We start from the raw sequence: 20,413 nt of genomic DNA, 5'->3' as shown, positions 1-20,413 counted from the left end.
GGTGGCATCCTGGAATTCCAGTTGTAAGAACAGTTACATAGCATGTAAACCATGCAATCCACAAAATCCCTTGTATAAATATTAAGGTCCAGTTTTATCTCATTCACCTTCGGAATACAAGATTGAATTTGATAGCAAAATATGAGGAAAACGATCCTAGACTATCAAGAGTAGGCCATGTTGGAGATTTTATTGGTCCCACATGAAGCTGTTTGGCTACTTCCCTCCTACCTTCCACAGGACTGTCCTAAGCCATGATCCATGACAAGTTGACAACTATATCATCATGTCCCTCACATCCACCACTCTGAGCTATCCATTTTATCACAAAAGATATCTTGTTAGGACCACCTATTCTTTTACAAGCCCAAAACAACTCATTACTCTGATTTTTGTGTAGGTGGGAGACACCCTACCTTGCTACTTGATGAGTCCTGTCGAACACTTGCCTCTCACCACCCCTGTAGAGAAAGAGGCATTTGCGAACAAGAGAAGGCCCTGTGATACCCAAAGATAGCCGCAGAGCTCAGTGCTCGCCAAAAGGCCATACCATCTTGCCTTGGTTGGGCTGTCAATGTACCCTTCAATTAGAAATATGGGAGACTGCCCTCTGCCATCCACTTAAAAATGAGCCTTCTTTTAAGCACCCCTTGATGTTATCTTTATTTTGTGTAGTACTTTTGGCAAGCTTCTGTGCTAAGTGCATGATGACAAGGAGGGCTACTTACATCATAGCTTGTGGTCCACATATATATCATTGGTATAATATAATATGGAAGAATCGTTAGGACCACATGATCTCGATGTGGTCCAGGGCTTGGTGATCACCTGATCTCATCATGAACTCAAGGGAGCCATCCATGAGAGACAACTTGCAAGGGATAAGAAGGTATCCTGTAAGTGAATAATTGGGTTTATACAGTACATAGCTATGGCACACAAAACTTCCATTGCCTGCATTTTCTTTTTTTTCGGATTGTGATAATAAAGGCTCTCCCTTTCAAGCTTATTCTAGATCTTTTTTTTTTTTTTGGCCTTTAGCAAAGAATCTTTACCATATATCTACACACACAAAATAATTAATTATGCTGGACATGGCTTCCTCAAGGAGAGGTTTGGATACCTAAGCAAGATGCTTATACAAGCGAATATGCTTCAATGCTGAACAAGATGAATGTCGTGAGCTAATTATTTTGAGAAAAAAAGAAAAAAAATCTCCATAAGTCGCATCACAGTGTATATTGAGTATTAGTCACATACATAAATTAAGAAAATATTTTTTTGTCGAGAAGAGGATGAATTTCTCCAGATATTATGTCATAAGGTGTAAATTAAGAAAACACTAGTGATTGGTGATATATAGCTATCTGGTTATCAAGTTTCTCGATTCTTATCAATAAAGGTGTAATACTTGAATTCTTTGATTCTATATAAATATCCAAGATCTTCCTAGCATATGTGGGATTAAATAGACATATGCACAAATCCTCATACACTCTTTTCATTGAAACTCTAGCATCCTCACCAGGCTAAAGATCTAAATCTAATCAAATCCAAGTACAAACACCATAATAGCCCTGTGATTAATCTTAATAGACCATGCTGTAGAGCTCTCTAGTCTATACGGTTATGGACTATGTCCATTCTGATATTATTTATAACCACCTAGGACTTCATCCAAAAAAATAGATTTTAACATTTTATTTGGATTTTTTGATCTATACATGTGCCCAAGATCTCCCAATAACATGGTCAATATGAGACCAAATACAAACCCGTGTTGGTCCTTGCAGAAAGCAATATCAGTATTTGGTTAATTAAAATATTATAGGAGATATTCGGAGTTTTTAAGATGAGGAGAAATAAGAAGAACATAAAAAAAATGGAAAACATAGAGGTGTATGTGATTTGGCTTATAGCATAGGATCAGGCTGATTGAATGCTTTGCTAAGGATGAAGAAAATATAAAGACATGATCACAAAAAATTCGGCAAAGGTTCAACGTTAGATCATTGCGTGTCAACACAACCCATGACCTGAGGCCTACTGATGGACCTGGCCCATATCGAGAAGCAGGAAAGAGACCTCCAACATCCAATTGTACAAGAGAATATATTTTGGAAATAAAATTATAACAAATAAAAAATGTAAATTAAGAACAGTGATCATGAATTATAAGTGGAGTATATGTAAAAAATCTACATTATTTGCCTTGGCAAATCGAGAGTTCATTCACCATGAAGGCATTAATATGATCACCATTCGTTGCTTTGGATCGTAGATGTACTAGAAGAATCAGACCCAATTAAAGCCATTCTATTCATTTTACCCAAGATGATTAGGTGTAGAGTTATAGGAAAGCTTGAATATAATTACCAAGGTATTTTCTTAGAAACTTGTGAATATTGCGGTAACGTTTATAAAAGAATCTTCTTTTTTTGTGCCCTGCTTCAACGATACCATGGGACTTGGGAGAGAATGTAACGAGGACATGAATCCATGACCGGCAGTGTGTGCACAAACAGGCTCAAATTGGGGGTGTCAATGACCCATGCCGGCCCAAGTAGCATTATTGCCAAAGAATGAAGCTTGGCCTCATGTTTTCAGCCCTAAAAGAATGGCATGGCCCAACTGGGCAACCGTGACAATATTGAGGCACAAAAAATTTGGGACCAGATCGGGCTTTGAGTTTTTGGTCCAAACTCTATCTCGACACAAGACGTTGCTTCAAGAGCATGTAATGGATCACCCCCCGGATCTCCGCTTAGTTTATCATATCAATATGGCACTCGAGGATTGAAAGGGTATGGGGTTCATGCAGAAAAAAATGATTCACCTTCTTTTGTGACATCAATTATTGCATCGCACAATGGCTACTTCGAGATCTATGCAAGCAGATGAAAGATGATCAATCATTCTTTTGCATGAAAGATACAACCCAAAAATGGATTGAAATGTCACCGAGGGATTGATGCGGTACATGGAAACTGTTAGTCAGAAGCTCAACCAATCAGTTGTGTCCATATGTACCTGCAGACATTGCAGTGATATGGCGGACTAATCTCTCAACTTCTCCCCTCAATACTCTCAACACCGGTTTTTGTCTATGGCAACTTAGAACTTCAATTTTTCTGATACTGAGATAGATGAATGAATAATTTGTGCCAAAAAATTAGTTTGCTTTCACATTTAAATACTTTCTTTAATGATCATTAGATCTAAATTTTTAGCTACTAATATATTAGAGGCGTAACGAACAAATAACATTTCGAATTAGGCAAATGAGAAATTATTTGAGTGATTCTTTTGCAAATTTTGTTTTTAATTAAATCATTTTAATGTGATCTAAAATCAAGAAAGTCCCTGTATAAGGAATTGAATTGCCAAGAAGGAAAATACAAAAGAAGTTAAATTTTATTATCTTAAAAAAGAATCTAACATATACTCTTATCCGAAAAAATCTAAGTTGTAGAATACCAGAGAAAATTATAGAACAATGATAAAGCAGGCAACCTTGTATTCTTATTTTTAATTTTTTCAAAAAATATTTTTAAGTTTGATTGGTACCCATTTAGCAAGGAAAATGGCATGACACCCTGTAGGATGGGAAAGAGGGTACCCATTTAAGTTTGATTGGTACCCATTTAGGAGGAAAATGGCATGATTGGTAACCTCTTTTTGGACCAAGACCTTTCCATGACCCATCTTGCGTATTTGATGAAACAACCCCATTTAGGGATGTTCCCCAACTGATCCTCTCAAACAAAAGCAACCTAAATGCGTTTGATAAATGGTTTATTTGCTCAAAAGATAATATATATATATATATATATATATATATATATATATATATATTATATATATATATATATATATATATATATGTGTGTGTGTGTGTGTGTGTGTGTACATATGTATGTATGTATAGATTTCTTACATTTTTTTCCCTTAAAAAGAATATCTTGCATGCTTATATTTTAAGTGGTAACCCACTTAAAAAAAAGGACTTAACGAGTTCAGACCCATCGAGCAAACTAAAGAAGCCTTTTAAAGTTGGCAACTCAAATTGAGCCACTCTAACACTGCATTAGTGTCACGCCCCAAATCCGGATCATGACACGGCCGTGCTATTGCAATCTTATACACACAATAACACGAAGCCACTTAAAATTTCATAACCAAAATAAATAGTTTCATCTACTAATGTTATAACATTATTCATGAAGTTGGAACAGTACAGAGCTTCTAAAATTTGATTATTATATAACATTTTCAGTTACCCCAACCCTGAATAACACCAAGCTCCCTGCTCCTAGTAGTCTTATTCATCTGTAGGAAAAAAATAGATGAAAAGATATGAGCTACACAGCTCAGTAAGTAACCAGGTACTATCTTATTGGATCAAGTACAATTATGCCAATGCAGTGATTAAAAAAACCAACAGTTGTAGTAAAATAAAACATTTTATAGATGATATACACAAATCAGGTCATAAAGCAATGCATGTTCCATCCATAAAAGTTCATAATCATGATAATGCAAGTCATATAGAAATATTGCCATTTATCCATACTTTATAAAACATACTCTCAGATGGATGTGCTGCTATGGTCACTATAATCCCGTGACAGGGCCTGTTAATCTTAGTCGACTAATTCTGTTATTCGTTACCAACTTTAACCCGTTGGCAGAGGCCTATTATTCTTTGGATGCTAGCTCCAGGGTGTCGACTGGCCTCTATTTCTAGAGGTGACATAGCTATCTGAGAGTTCATAAATCATATTCTTTTCTTTCATAAATCATAATCTTCATAAATAAGTTTGAAAATGATAAATGGCATTATATAATTTAAAATGCATAAACATGCCTCAAATATCATTTTTCATACAGTCTAACATAATCATAATTTCATAACTCATACACCATCAAATATTCATGAAGGATGCTCTTTAATCAAATTCATGAATTACATGCATCATATACTTGATCCTAATTTTAAGAAAAATATATCATAACCAATACATTTTTATAATTGTAAATAACAGTAATTTAAAACTTTAAGATCAGTGCCAAGGTTACTTACATTGATTCGCTCACGAATCCCTAAGTACAGTTGGGCAACTCCACTGTACCTATTAATATCATATAAAATCAATTATTTGCTATTCTCAACTTTACTATTTATTTTATTTTATTTTATTATATTTATTTATTATTATTTTATTTCTTTTCTTTTCTTTTCTTTTCTTTTTCTTTCCTTTCTTTTTTTTTCTATTTCTTTCTTTTCTTTTTTTTCTTTTCTTTTTCCTTCTTTCTTTTTCTTTCCTTTCTTTTCTTCTCTTCCTGTTTCTTCCCGAAGCTTCTCCCTTGCTTTCTTCTTTTTCTTTTTCTTCTCCTCCTCTTCTCTTCTCCCGACTCCTCCTTCCTCTCTTCTCCATTCTTCTCCCACGAAGGGAGGAGGGCGAGGTCTGCAGGAGCTGAACCATGGCCGGCGGCGTCCATGGCGATCGGCCCTCTCCTTCTTCCCGCGGAGGAGAGCGCACGGGAGAAGAAGAAAAGCCGCGAGTTGGCCTTCTCCTTCTTCCCTTTTTCTTCTTCTCTTCTTTTCCTTTCACGATTCATTAGATCTCCCCTCTTTTCCGCGAAGCAAAGGGGAAGACCTCCATGCCGGATCGCTTGGGAGGTGATCGGCCGAGGCCGACGACGCCCGCGACCGGCCAGCAGCGCCCGCAGGACGGCTGTGGCTGAGCCTGCGACCGCTTCCCGCGATGGATCCGCCGTCGAAGACCACAGGTAAAGCCCTTCCCCTTCCCTTCCTCTTCTTCTTCTTCTTCTTCTTCTTCTTTTCTTTTCTTTTCTTTCTTTTTTTTTTTAATTGATCTATCCTCCCATGTGGATCGGGAGGAGGAAATGCAGGAAAGAAAACAGGTGGTCAGGGGCTTACCTGGCTTCGGGGATGAACTGCGACGCCCCTCTCCGGCGGCATCAACGTGGGTTCAGAAAACCCTATCGCTGAGGAAGGACGTTCGAAGCTTTTATAGCCCCCGAAGAGTTAGAGGCCGCAACGGCCAATAGGCCTGGCCCACTGGTCTAGCTGTATGCGGGCCGGTTAATGAACTGGGCTCTCACATTCTTCCCCCTTAAAAAAATTTTGTCCTCGAAATTAACTTACTTGGAGCTTCAAACTTTGAAGGTATGTAACCATCATATCATTCTCGAGCTCCAAAGTAGTCTCGCTCAGAGAGTGCTTACTCACAAAATTTTTGGCAAAATCACGGCATCTCAAAACTTGACCCTTTCTACCTGTAACACATAGGAGTTGTTTTGATCTCTTCCAAAAGAAACTAATCTTTCAACCTTGGATTTCAAATACCATAATTGTTTGCCCAAGAAATTAATTGTTCATGATTAATTCCGGACAGAAATCATAATCGCTTAATGCAAATAGGTTAAAGCATTAGCATCAAATACTTTTCATAATCTATAATCCTTTTTCTTCTCTTAACTTTACCCATGAATTAATGATCAACCTTTATCCTAGAAAAACCTCAAACCCTTTCATTTAGATAGATTGACAATGTCATAACTAGGAGTAGGGAATGAATATTAAAGCATTCCAGATCTAAGCCCAACCAAGGAACTGTCAGTCCGTTAACACTAAATTTAAGATTCCCAAGATTCTCCCAAGAATAGTCAACTATAACAGAACCCATTGGTGAAAATTACATAGCTACCTCCAAATTATCCATAGAATCAACAACATTCTTCTCCACTAGAAAACTAACTCAAGTCTTCCAATAATTCTACTTATCAATACAACTTCATCATTAGATTTTATCGAAAGAATAAGGTCCGATACTTCCACATTTGATTCCTTTGGTAAGCGATTTAAATCAAACTTTTCTCTTATAAACAAAAAAAAAAAACGTTTTAATTCTGAATAAGAACATTAAGTTTCTTTGTCAAAATATCAACTTCTCTCAATTAACCGATCTATCACAAGATTAGATCATAAACAACTCTAATCCACCCTTGATAGATATTCATCAAAGTTGATTGACAACTGCAATTTCTTTCAATCAGATAGAGGGTTGATCTTAATTGAAGAAATTCAAGCTTTAGATTTAGGAGGGAGGAGGTCTATACCAATATATTCCAAATCCAAGATCAAAATTGATGATCCATTAATTCTAGTCAAAGATGCTAAGAATTTCTTAACACGACATAAAATTGGAGAATCTAAGATAGCACAACGACATCCAAAAATCAGAACATTTTTCTTTCATTTATCAAGAAAAGTTCTACTACACAAGAAAACAAATCAAATCTTTTATTATTAAAACTTTCTGAATCAAAGAAATAATACTTCTGACCAACTTAGATAAATAATTCAGATCACTATGTTTTCGCTGCGCACTCTGATTCAAAACATCAAAATCCTTTAGATTCACTAATAACTTTTGATCAAAATACTACTTGTCTACAAATAGAACTATTAAATACCTCATTTCTCTGCCTTTTGCATATCATTTTGATGAACTTGTTTCTCTTCTTTGATTCCTTCCTTGTTAATAGCAGAAACCTTTTTTTTTTTTTTAGCTGCTAAGGGATTGAGCATCCTACCACCTTTTTTTTTTTTTGATACTTACTAAGTTCATTCATACAGTTTGGAGAAGCAGTTGATGGATATTGATTGAGTTGAGGGCTACACAGGCAGTTCTAAAGTTGTGACTTTTCTCCTTTAATTCATATAAGCCAGTAATGAAAATACCACAATTCTCTTCTTCACTCTCTGTAACTCCATAGAAAAATTGCTTAGCCCATCAAACTATAATTTATGTGGTTTGTTAACAAAATCATCATAAATATTTCCACCACATGTGTATTTGCACTTCAAATCTTTCCTCCATCTTGATCGAATTTACTTAGCTAGAATTTTTTTTTCCTTAAATAAGTGACAAATGCTTTAAACAAATTTTCCATCTTCAGCAACTTCATCCGTAGAAAATGAGCCTTCTTTCCTAGTAAGAGATGAACTTTCAAGTCATCTTGGAAAATTTTAAGCTCGGAAGGTGTAAACTTCTTGAAATTGTTTCTCAATATCCTAATATGTTATATTAGGTATCCTTAAATTGCATGAACAATAATCTGCCCTATTTTAGCATTGCTAGGTGATTCTGAATTTCACATATCCATTAAAAAAAATGCATACTTTTATCGTAAGATCTCTATTTAAAAAAAAAATCTTCTTCTCTTGTGCTCCTTCCACTAGACATGATATGTGGAATTATTATGCATAACTTTCACCTTCCTCATGAAACAATTTAAACTTGCTTCTCAGTGGTAAACAAAGGTATTTAATAATTGCCCATCAATTAGAGATGAAACAATTTATTTCAAATCTTAGAAACAGGGATCACTAAATACAACTTGTGAAACATCATGTGCTATTGAACATGTTCCCATATCAAACTCTATTGCTGATTCCACTTACATTTCCAATTGAGCCCATATCATCATCATCATCATTTTTTTTTAATATCCAAGCATTTTTTTTATCCTTGCTTCCGATGCATACTAGATCAAGGTTAATCCTCGAGATAATTGCCATATTTGCATCATTGAATTATCATGTAATCATATTCTAAATCCAATTCGAGCTAAGCCAACTCTAAATTTCCTTGATAATTCCATTCTACAATTTGATATTGATTTCTTTTTTTTTTAGAATATTAATTCTATACTCCGATGAATTAAAAGATTTCAAATTAACTTACTCATAAGCACATTCAACCATCCCGAATCTTTTTTTTTTTTGGTTAAACTTATTTAGGCCTCTCAGAAATCACATTAGCATTTCATCAATGGTGATACAAAATCCAAAATCAACTCATAGCCTTGACTTATATTTTTTTTTGTCAAAACATCAACTAATATTCATTTAATTGATTTATTGCAGGATCATAAACTACTACACTTTATCCATAGTAAACATTTGAGCCTCAAATATTTTTCAAGATTGATAATTATTCTCAAAATTTACTAAATGACTTTCAATCAAAATACCAATTCGCATTGTAATTGGAAAACATCTAATATTTCATATTCCAAGTAAACAAAGGAAAAACTCTTAAGTCTCATCCTCAAATATATTTTCTTTCTATATAACAGTTTCATGCATAATTGTCATACATATTTCATTCTCGAAGAATATAAAATCTTTTCTTGTCCAAGCCTTAAACAACTTATGAATGAACCCTATCTTGCCATCAAAATAATTAACTACAAACTAGAAGTATTATCCACAGTACCCGATATCAAGTTGATCTTCCAAAATCACTTATATACTAATACACAAACAATCACAATGTACTTTAATATTCCATGGCTAGTACTCCACTTAATATTAGTCAAAATCTAATTTAATCATAATTTAAAAATTTGCTACATTTCTATCACAATCACTAGTGATCTTAAACTTTAAGCTCTCATATATTCCTGTCACATTCCCTATTGCTCTTAAACCTTTGTTCTGATTCCAATTTTGTTACAATCCTCAATGATCTTAAACTTCCAACTTAAAGCCACTTGTGCCACAGTCCTTAGTAGTCTTAAACCTTAAGTTCTTGTATCATTCATATCGCAATCCTAAGTGATCTTAAACCTAGCTTCTGATAGTTTAATTGTCATAATCCAATGATCTTAAACCTAAGCTCTGATACCACTAAATGTCACGCCCCAAATCCGGATCATGACACGGCCGTGCTATTGCAATCTTATGCACACAATAACACGAAGCCACTTAAAATTTCATAAAAAAATAAATAGTTTCATTTACTAATGTCATAACATTATTCATGAAGTTGGAACAGTACAGAGCTTCTAAAATTATATTATAACATTTTCAGTTACCCCAACCCTGAATAACACCAAGCTCCCTGCTCCTAGTAGTCTTATTCATCTGTAGAAAAAAAAAGATGAAAAGATATGAGCTACACAGCTCAGTAAGTAACCAGGTACTATCTTATTGGATCAAGTACAATTATGCCAATGCAGTGATTAAAAAACCAACAGTTGTAGTAAAATAAAACATTTTATAGATGATATACACAAATCAGGTCATAAAGCAATGCATGATCCATCCATGAAAGTTCATAACATGATAATGCAAGTCATATAGAAATATTGCCATTTATCCATACTTTATAAAACATACTCTCAGACGGATGTGCTGCTATGGTCACTATAATCCCGTGACAGGGCCTGTTAATCTTAGTCGACTAATTCTGTTATTCGTTACCAACTTTAACCCGTTGGCAGAGGGCCTGTTATTCTTTGGATGCTAGCTCCAGGGTCGACTGGCCTCTATTTCTAGAGGTGGTCATAGCTATCTGAGAGTTCATAAATCATATTCTTTTTCTTTCATAAATCATAATCATCATAAATAGGTTTGAAAATGATAAATGGCATTATATAATTTAAAATGCATAAACATGCCTCAAATATCATTTTTCATGCAGTCTAACATAATCATAATTTCATAACTCATACACATCAAATATTCATGAAGGATGCTCTTTAATCAAATTCATGATCACATGCAATCATATACTTGATCCTAATTTTGAGAAAAATATATCATAACAATACATTTTCATAATTGAAATAAACAGTAATTTAAAAACTTTAAGATCAGTGCCAAGGTTACTTACATTGATTCGCTCACGAATCCCTAAGTACAGTTGGGCAACTCCACTGTACCTATTAATATCATATAAAATCAATTATTTGCTATTCTCAACTTTACTATTTATTTTATTTTATTTTATTATATTATATTATTTTTTTTTTTCTTTCTTTTTCTTTCTTCTTTTTTTCTTTTTCTTTTTCTTTTCTTTCTTTTCCTTCTTTTTCTTTTTCTTTCCTTTTCTTTTCTTCTCTTCCTGTTTCTTCCCGAAGCTTCTCCCTTGCTTTCTTCTTTCTTTTTCTTCTCCTCCTCTTCTCTTCTCCCGACTCCTCCTTCCTCTCTTCTCCATTCTTCTCCCACGAAGGGAGGAGGGCGAGGTCTGCAGGAGCTGAACCATGGCCGGCGGCGTCCATGGCGATCGGCCCTCTCCTTCTTCCCGCGGAGGAGACGCGCACGGAGAAGAAGAAAAGCCGCGGCAGTTGGCCTTCTCCTTCTTCCCTTTTTCTTCTTCTCTTCTTTTCCTTTCACGATTCATTAGATCTCCCCTCTTTTCCCGAAGCAAAGGGGGAAGACCTCCATGCCGGATCGCTTGGGAGGTGATCGGCCGAGGCCGACGACGCCCGCGACCGGCCAGCAGCGCCCGCAGGACGGCTGTGGCTGAGCCTGCGACCGCTTCCCGCGATGGATCCGCCGTCGAAGACCACAGGTAAAGCCCTTCCCTTCCCTTCCTCTTCTTCTTCTTCTTCTTCTTCTTTTCTTTTCTTTCTTTCTTTTTTTTTTTGTAATTGATCTATCCTCCCATGTGGATCGGGAGAGGAAATGCAGGAAAGAAAACAGGTGGTCAGGGGCTTACCTGGCTTCGGGGATGAACTGCGACGCCCCTCTCGGCGGCATCAACGTGGGTTCAGAAAACCCTATCGCTGAGGAAGGACGTTCGAAGCTTTTATAGCCCCCGAAGAGTTAGAGGCCTCAACGGCCAATAGGCCTGGCCCACTGGTTTAGCTGTATGCGGGCCGGTTAATGAACTGGGCTCTCACAATTAGCAGCAAAAACTTAAATTTTAAAACTTCAAATTCAACTGACTTGATTTTAAATTGACTCAATATTACTGATATAAAAGTATCAAAATATTATTCTCGCCATTCTCTATGCTGGATTCTAGAGAACAACAGGAAAAAGGCTAAGAAAGAAAGGGAGAGAGGACACCTTCCCGACTATGGATTTGCAGCGACATGCAGGTCCAAACGGTTGATGGACATTTAAGGAAAGGTGTTCACCCATCCGAATATATCTGTCGATCCTTTAGTCAATCTAATTTAGATTTTTGCTGGTTTTTCAATCTGTATGGAGGAACTTTACTGGCCGTCTTTCATACCAAAGATCGCACCAAAAAAAACAGTCACTATATACTTTAAGCAAATCTAAAATTATACGGCTCAAGTTTTCGAATTAAAATTGGATGCCCAATCAGATTAAAATTTGAGCCCGATCAGATTGCTACCCCTTCCAAAAAAAAAGAAAAAAATTATTTTGAATACTTACATTCCAAAAGCAACACAAAATTGAATTTCGTTGGGGCCGGTGACCTAGGAGGGAGTATTGTCTTATGGTTTGTGTGAGTATGCCTAATCCAATTCTAATTGGAATTCAACTTAGGTCTTGGATTTTGGTTCAGATACAAATCATTCTATTTGCTTGATCAAATTGAATCCAATTTCTGTTTAGCTCCAAGTTAGTTTAAGTTCAATTGATAAACTGAATCTTAATTGCAATTGATAAATCAGTGGTTTGCAGAACAATCCTAACCAGATTTAGTAGGCTATCCTGCAAAACAGGTAGTTTTCATCACACTTATAGTGCATCAACGTCTAAGAGTAATAAAATCAAATCGTGAATGTCCTTTAGTGTTCATTTGCGAATTAACAATGACATGACTACGAGGAGTCAAAACAAAAAAAAAAATCCTCTTCTCAACCAACTTTATTAACATCTGAAAAATCTTGATCAGAAACCAAGATCTCCCTAACTACTTGGTAGGGCCTCTAACAGATAACAATTTTTTCTCCATTTAGTAATAGATATATTCATAATGAATGTTTTCTTTTTCCCCTTTTCTTTTGAACAAGACCAGGACAAGCCATCCCATAATTCATGGTAAATGAAAGGAGACAACAATACAAACCAGATAGAATAAAAGAATGTTAGAGAGAGGGAAGGGGGAGAGAGAGCTAAGAAGAAGAAGATCAAAAGAAGAAAAGGAGAATTGGGAAAAAATTCAGCCGAAATATGAGGTCCGGCCCACAAAGCGATTCTTGATTCTTTCTCATGAAATTTAGACTTTTTCTTAAGGTGGGATTGATGATAAGGTTGACCCTCATTAAAATTAATGAATCCGATGATTATTTACTTCAGTCCTTGTTGCAAATAATAATAATTAAGGATTTGCTGGTCTGCTAACCTATTGTGATTTGAATAAGTTTGTTCATTTTTTATATTTTGATCATTAGGTCTTTTTTTGGTCTTAACATTTTAATCAAAGATCTTTAGGTGTTATATTGATATATAAGTGAACACTAGATTTCTTGGTAGTGGTTTGGGGTTGGATGCATCTTTATGACAAGGTCTTGTGGCAGAACACAAACAATATATTTATCTTTCATAAAGAATATATCATTTAGGAGCATCCATGAACAACATATTCTTTTATCACATCCATTCACTGCATCAGTGCAAGAAAAGTTAAAAAGTTAATCAAATGGCATGGTTCCGTCCTCCAATCCCCATAGCCCAGAATCTGTGTGATGCTGTCATCGATTCTCTACCCTTAGTTAACAGACTTCAGTGGGAATGGGCCAATCCTAGAATCTAAAGAATCATATGATGTAACCCTAGATAGGTATATTACAAACCAGAGCTAACTAGAGCCACATTTATCTCAGCCCAGGGATATCCACATAGGGTAGGCCTGCTCGCTCACCTAGCTAGCTCAAGCCAGGCTACTTTCTCTTGGGCCTCCAGTTCTAAGCAAAGACATGGAAATCTTAGATTCCTGGCTCAAATTATTTCCAGCCTAGAAACCGGGATTGCACTCTTGTCATCAAGAGTGTCCAATGGGTTTGTTTACTAATATATTCCAGCATGGAAGATAAGGATTGCATGCTTGTGGCCACAAATGGAGAGAAATGGTGGTGACGAAGTCAAGAAATGACGGCTAGCGCAAAGGAGTGGAAGCGGTGGAGGCCTGTCATGAAGAGGGGAGGGTGTAGGGCGATGGAGCTTTGGCTCCTTGAAGAACATGGCAGGCCGAATATATCTTGATTTGTTGCTGTCATTGGTCATCCAATAGTAGGAGCCTTGAGTTCTTGAAGAGCATGGCCACCGCCCTATTCAACTGCTCCCTTTTTTTTTATTTTTATTTTATTTTTATTTTATTTTTATTTTTATTTTTTTGCTAAATGAAAGGGGAAGAGGGAGGAAGGGACAAGCCCACCTCCGCGTAGCAGCCCCCACTGGGCCCCCCACCCGCCAGGAGAATGTTCGATGCAGGCAGAAATGACCGTGTGTTGGGCACCCCGGCCAGTTTTACTCATACCCTCCCCACCCATGGGCCGGCTCGGTTACCTGACCCGATCCTCCATATGAGTACGTTATACCTGGCACCACCCAGGCTACCAGCCGACCAGTAGCGCTTACAGACCCCGTGTCCAGGCGTAGGGCATCTGGTCCCCAAATTAAATCGACGCCCGCGCGTTTCGAACCTAAAACCACTTCGTTGGAAGCAAACGCCCCGTTCCAACTGGGCTACCACCTTGGTGGCATATAACTCGTACCAAGCATTGATTGAGGCGAAGTGGGACACCATTGCAAACTCTGCCTCTTGGTTGTGGCACCGGTCAAAAGTCCGGCTTTTGATATGGTTGTGGGAGACGATCTCGGTGCTAATCCCTCTTCTCCAAGCGTGCACCAGTGGTGCAGGAGAACATAACCATTGCGCTATTCAACGTCTCCTTAAACGGCTCGAAGTGCGCATTGGTCAAGGCAAAGTAGGATGGGGCAGCGAAGGTCTGCCTCTGACATGGCATTTCGGTCAAACTTCTAGCTTTGATTAGGTCCAAGGGGCGATCCCAGCATTGGTCCTTCTCCTCTGGAGCATCGACTGGGTGGCATAGGTGTAAGAAAATATAAAATATATAAATAAATATACTTCATCCTATTAGTTTAAGCTTTTGGGATAAGTGGTGATTTCAACATGGTATTAGAGTAAAGGTTCTGAGTTCGAATTCTGTCTCTGTACTTTTTAACTCCATTATTAAAAATTTCACATATTGAGCTTATCCATTAAAGTAAAGTCTAGCCCACATGTAAGGGAGAGTGTAAGAAAGTATAAAATATTATAAATAAATCTATTTCATCCTATCAGCTTAAGCTTTGGGATAAGTGGTGATTTCAACAATAAAAGAATGCAACCATCATCCTACTCAATCTCACATTGGAGGACTCAAATTTAGTGGTGATTAATGAGGGTTGACACAATAAAGCTACCGGTGTACATGTTGCATATAGGGGAGACAATGGCAAAGCAAATCATGAGTGAAGCAAGAGAGTGAGGGTGGAGGCCGTCATCCAGTGCTTTTGTTTTCTTTTTTCTAGTTCTGGCTTATAACTTTCTCTAATTGCGCTTGGATACGGGAAGGACATTGGTGGTGGAGGTTTAAGGAAAATGGTGGCCACGAGGTGCTTTCCTTCAAAGGCTAATTGGAGAAGGAAATTCTGGGAGTGCCGAGTGACTCTCCTTTCGTTCCCATGAAGACAAAGCATAGGACATTTCGGAAATAGCACTGTTATTAAGTTATCACATAATAATCACCCAATAATTCTTTCTAATTGAGATGGACAGCTTAGTTGAAAATTTTTAAACTTTGGAGTCAAACATGTTTCTCCACCTAAACTTAAAGAACTATTGCCGTACTTCATCCTATTTTCTTAGATCTAGATTCCCCCCAACTCAAAGAGTAATTTTTATCCGAGATCTACAAATGCCTACAATAAGAAGAGTCTAAATTTAAGACATCTCCCAAAATCTTCTCTAGGACGAGAAGATGCGTCGGTAGCGCTGATGTGCCCCTAGTGAAGCTTCTTTCTTCCCATCTTTTACTTCGTTTTTATTTTAATTCGTACAATGATTTTTGTTACTTTATATTTTAATTGAGATTAATGAAATTCTGCTCGATATGTTAGTTTGTTCTCTTCCTCTTTTCTTTAATTTTAGCATAGTTCTTTGCATGCTTGATTATTAACTTTTAGAACCTTAATTTCTCTTTATTTTAGGTATCTAAATAGATTTGACATGGTTTAGGATCCCTTGTCGTACCCTATAATTTTTTTTTTCCATCACGAAGTCCTAATCTATAACATTTTAAAGTTTAACATAGGCTAGAACTCTAATTTTTATCCAATAGATGCATCATTAGCGCACTCTAGACCTTCCAAGTTAGGAGGTATAGATCTAGATCTTTGTATTAAGGGCTAGTAGGGACATCTCACTTCTTTAATCTTTTTTATCCAGGCATAAAATCTATCTTTTTTTTTCTATTCTTCCAGTTTTCCAACTTTTCAGCTATTAAATATAAATATTCACAATACAGACCCATTCCCGAATCGTTGGTGTAACTAGAGGACAAGTCACGAGCCCTGATCTATTCCTCCATCTTGCGGACGTAAAAAGCCCAGAGACCATGGGAGCCGAAGGGCAGCCACCATAACGTATGCAGCCATCTGTTCCCGAATCTATTAATACAATGTGTACCCTGAGACACAAGCGAGGTGAAAATGAAACGTGGCAACGCTGACGCTGGGTTCTCGTACCAAACCATGGCTTTAAGCTTTATGCTTTTACTCCATGTTCCTATCCAAGTTGGATGCTGATTTGATTGCCACCAAACCGTTTGCTCGGTCCGGTGGGGCCCCTTCTCGGTTCCCATCTCACGGTGCCCTCTTGGAGGTAACTAGGGTTAGGGTTAAGGCAGACTGCTGGGCTAAAGATAGGCTCGAGGTTGCTTTCTTATGTAGTAGCCTACATGATGCTGTACCCACCCCAGGCTGAACAGTCTTTCTACGTCAACCTCATACAGATGTCCTACAAAAACTAAATTAACTTTTCTTTTTTTGCTTCCTAATCCAGTAAATTCTTAGGTTACACTGAGAAAAATACAAATATTAGTATTACATATATATATATATATATATATATATATTAGTATTATTTTTTTTCCATTCAATACTTCTAATGGAAGTTACATTTATCTTTGTAAATAGATTTCCATCTTTGTACATGGATGAAAAGTTCCATGCCATGAGTTGCATAGGCCAATAAAATCCTCTACCGCATGTCTCATTAAACATTAATTATTGTCGACATGATATGAATGCTTTGGTATTTTTACCATTTCGAAATCTAACACCCCAGCAATTGGCCAAGATAAAATCTGTCTGAGTCAGATGACGTGACCTCCAAATCTTGTTTCACTTGAAAGAACCTGGGCATTATTAGACATCTTCGCAGCCATAAATAATTATTGCAACTGATGTAAAACGTCCTCCTATATTCGTCCATGATTGTTCTTTTGTTAAGATTATTGCTGCTGTCCAAATCAGTCGTCCTTCGTACCACAAATCAGTGATAAATCAGTTCAGAAGCAACGAAATAACCAACCAATCAGCTCAAACTATTGTGCCAAAAAAAAATCAGCTCAAAGCTAATAAAATAATCATCCACAACCTGCTAAAATCCTATTTAGCACCTGACATTTTGGACCAAGCCTTCCCCACATACAATCTTTTTCTATTTTTTTCCTTAGATGCAAGGGAGGATCTACCATTTATTTGACAAATTGCGTGCTTGGCCATGCAGCACCCTAGCTAGTAGCTACCTAACAGAAGGCATGTGAGTAGACCCTGAAGTGGGGCCCAATATGACATGACTTATGGGCCCCACCTCGACTAATTACCACCATACACAGAAATCTTTTAGCCGGAGATGGGAAGCTAGGGGTCCAAGAGTAATTAGTGTAGGCCATGAGAAAAGGTGGAGCAGTAGATGAGGACATGTGGGGCCTATGACGCGATAGGGTGGGGGCCTCTTTCTCTTTTTTTTTTTTTTTCATGAGAGGTATTTTGGAGAGCGCTCGGATTCGGAGCGCGGACACCGAGGCGACGGCGTTCCGACCGTATCTTTTGTTCCGGGGAAGGCCGAACCGCGTTGGGGGTGGAGATTTTGACGGGTGACTGGCCGAGGAGCAGACCCGCGCGAATCGCGCGGTCCGAACCACGAATCGGGGGACTAAGTCTCAGTCCCCTGCTGTTTATTAAGGCCCACACCAGCTTAGAAAAGAAAAAAAAAGAAAGACCCTGAACCATCCAACTTATCACTGCATGCAAAGGACCCAATTTGCACTGCTCCTGCACTGTTAGTTGGTACCGTAATATTGAGAGTAATGCTTTGCGGCCTTTGCAAAGTATACACGAATAATTCTCTTACCAAATGGCAAGCAGGATAAGTGCAACCCAAGAAGTTGTTACCAAATGCAATGGGTCCCATAACTATAAAGTTGCTAGGTCAATGATTGCAGACCAATCAACTATTCTTGTACAATTTACGAGCGCCCTGAATAAGCACTAGTATTGCGTTACTTTAATATGGAGCTAGAGATTAGGAGAAAGTATGTAGAGCACAACATATTAATTTGAGGTGTGGTGGCATTGCATAACATATGCTTGCTAACATATGGCTTAAATAAAATGTAGGAGTTGATTGTTTTAGAAGAAATTAGGGCAATGCAAGTAGAAGATTAGAAGCTTGCAGCTTTTCTTTTTTTTCGAAAAAATGTTTTTGTAAAGTGGCGGTATGTTACTTAAGGATATGAATAAGAAAAAGTTTGATTCTCTTTTTTTTTTTTTTTTGATGATCCACACACTTTTATATTGCATTACAGTTAAGATATGGGCAAGAAATTTTATACGAATCTTGCCGACGAACAAGAGTCATCGTGCTTGAATTAACTTTCTTTTTCGAATGGATGTTAGACTACTTTGATAGGTAGGCAATAGTTATCTAAGCATCACATATATCTAATCAAGTAATTTTCAATTCAGCAATATCTTTTCTATGCACTTCATTGCAGGTTGCATTTAAAGATAAAACCATAAAATACTCTTGATGTTGCCTGTCAAAACATAGTTTACAATTAACACTAGCAAAAGTAGGAAAGGGAATTCTTAGGCATACCTTTTTAATAAGATAAAGCATTCTAAGTTGTTGTAATTTTGACAACCACGATTAAAATGATGGCTGGCAAAATGTTATTGATTTTGGGCACATATGATATATGCATGCAGAAGGAAGGGTAGTGCTTGTGATCCCTCTCCTTTAAGACAAGGTGTTTGAGAATCAAGAGGAGGTTACTCTCCTTAGTCCTTCCTATCTCATGCAACCTCTTTAACAATTGCATTGAATCTTTTAGAAACAAAAAAAATACAAAAAGTTGTTGAGTTACATGGCCTTAACCCATGTAGGTTACAATGGCTCTGGCTTCATTATAGTGGAGATAGAAGCAATTTGTTTAAAGGGTCTCCATTGCATCATATATATGCCGGACCAGTACTTAGGCAACAATTTTATTCAGCCATAATGCAATTACACTTGTCCTTGTTATGAAACTAACTACTTTTGCTTGACTTTTCAACTATTTATTCAACAAGAATAATTTTTTCATATTCAAATATTCAAACCAAGAAGAAACTAATAGTTCTTCTAATAATAATAGCATAATTAAACAACATTCTATCTTTCTACTGTGGAATTGCATTTCCTAGATATGGCATACAATATTAATGCCAAATATTATATTCAAATCAAGGCTGTAATGGTTGTTATTCCTATTATTTTTTTAGCAACATTTTTTTCCTATTATGATACCATATAAGAGAACAGAAAGCCGAGAGAGAAAGCAAAGATCTAATTGGAGGTTCATTATTAGAGAATAATGGTGTGATTGAAACCAAGTAGCTGATAGGCGATGGATGGAGCATTGATATGACTGGTAATCCGTGGGTCGATACCCTTCTCCTGAAGTGCTGGCCGACTATGGTTGATACTGAGACAATGGAGGGGCCGTGGGTGTGTGACCTTCTAGCACCAGGAGGGGCAGAGTAGGACGAGATCAGACTACGATAGTTGTTCGGGGTAACCTTGCTAAGAGGATCTGATTCCTTCCGATACCAGAATGTGCAGGGCCAGATGTCAGGATTTGGGGTATCTCGTGCGGGACCAGTGTTAGATTGGGAGACCTCTCCTATGTTATCCAGCGGAAGCACGAGCCGGGGCCGAACTGTACTTGGTTTTGGAGGTCCGGACTTCACCCGAGGGCAACACTCTTCTTATAAAAGGTGACATGGGACTGCCTTCCGACGAGAGCAGTGCTGAGCAGACGTAGCTTGGGGATCCTCGCAGAGTGCGGGACATGTGGTGCAGAGGAGTCGGTGGACCATGTGCTATATCAGTGTACATGGGCGAGATCAACATAGCAGTGAACAGGGATCCTGCAGGAGGTCTGGAGTGAGAGGCTATAGTTTCTACATGTGATACGACAGTGGTTGGTCAGTTCGTGGACATGTCAGGAGGCCATCAGAGCGACTTGCACAGCGCATCAGATCTGGCTGGCAAAGAAC

General features: G+C 37.5%; 1 long non-coding RNA gene across 1 annotated transcript; it reads right to left on the bottom strand.

Annotated features, from left to right (window-relative positions):
- Window positions 1-4,214: 4,214 nt before the first annotated feature.
- Window positions 4,215-6,133, bottom strand: LOC120106251. Its single transcript, XR_005508453.1, has 3 exons — window positions 5,945-6,133; window positions 5,084-5,132; window positions 4,215-4,329 (listed from the first exon to the last, which is right to left on the bottom strand). It is a non-coding gene; the product is annotated as an uncharacterized LOC120106251 (long non-coding RNA).
- Window positions 6,134-20,413: the final 14,280 nt, after the last annotated feature.

The sequence above is a fragment of the Phoenix dactylifera genome, unplaced genomic scaffold, assembly GCF_009389715.1.
Source record: "Phoenix dactylifera cultivar Barhee BC4 unplaced genomic scaffold, palm_55x_up_171113_PBpolish2nd_filt_p 000503F, whole genome shotgun sequence".
Taxonomy (NCBI): domain Eukaryota; kingdom Viridiplantae; phylum Streptophyta; class Magnoliopsida; order Arecales; family Arecaceae; genus Phoenix; species Phoenix dactylifera.
The sequence above is the reverse complement of the archived record's forward strand: the minus strand, read 5'-3'. Positions and strand labels throughout refer to the sequence as shown.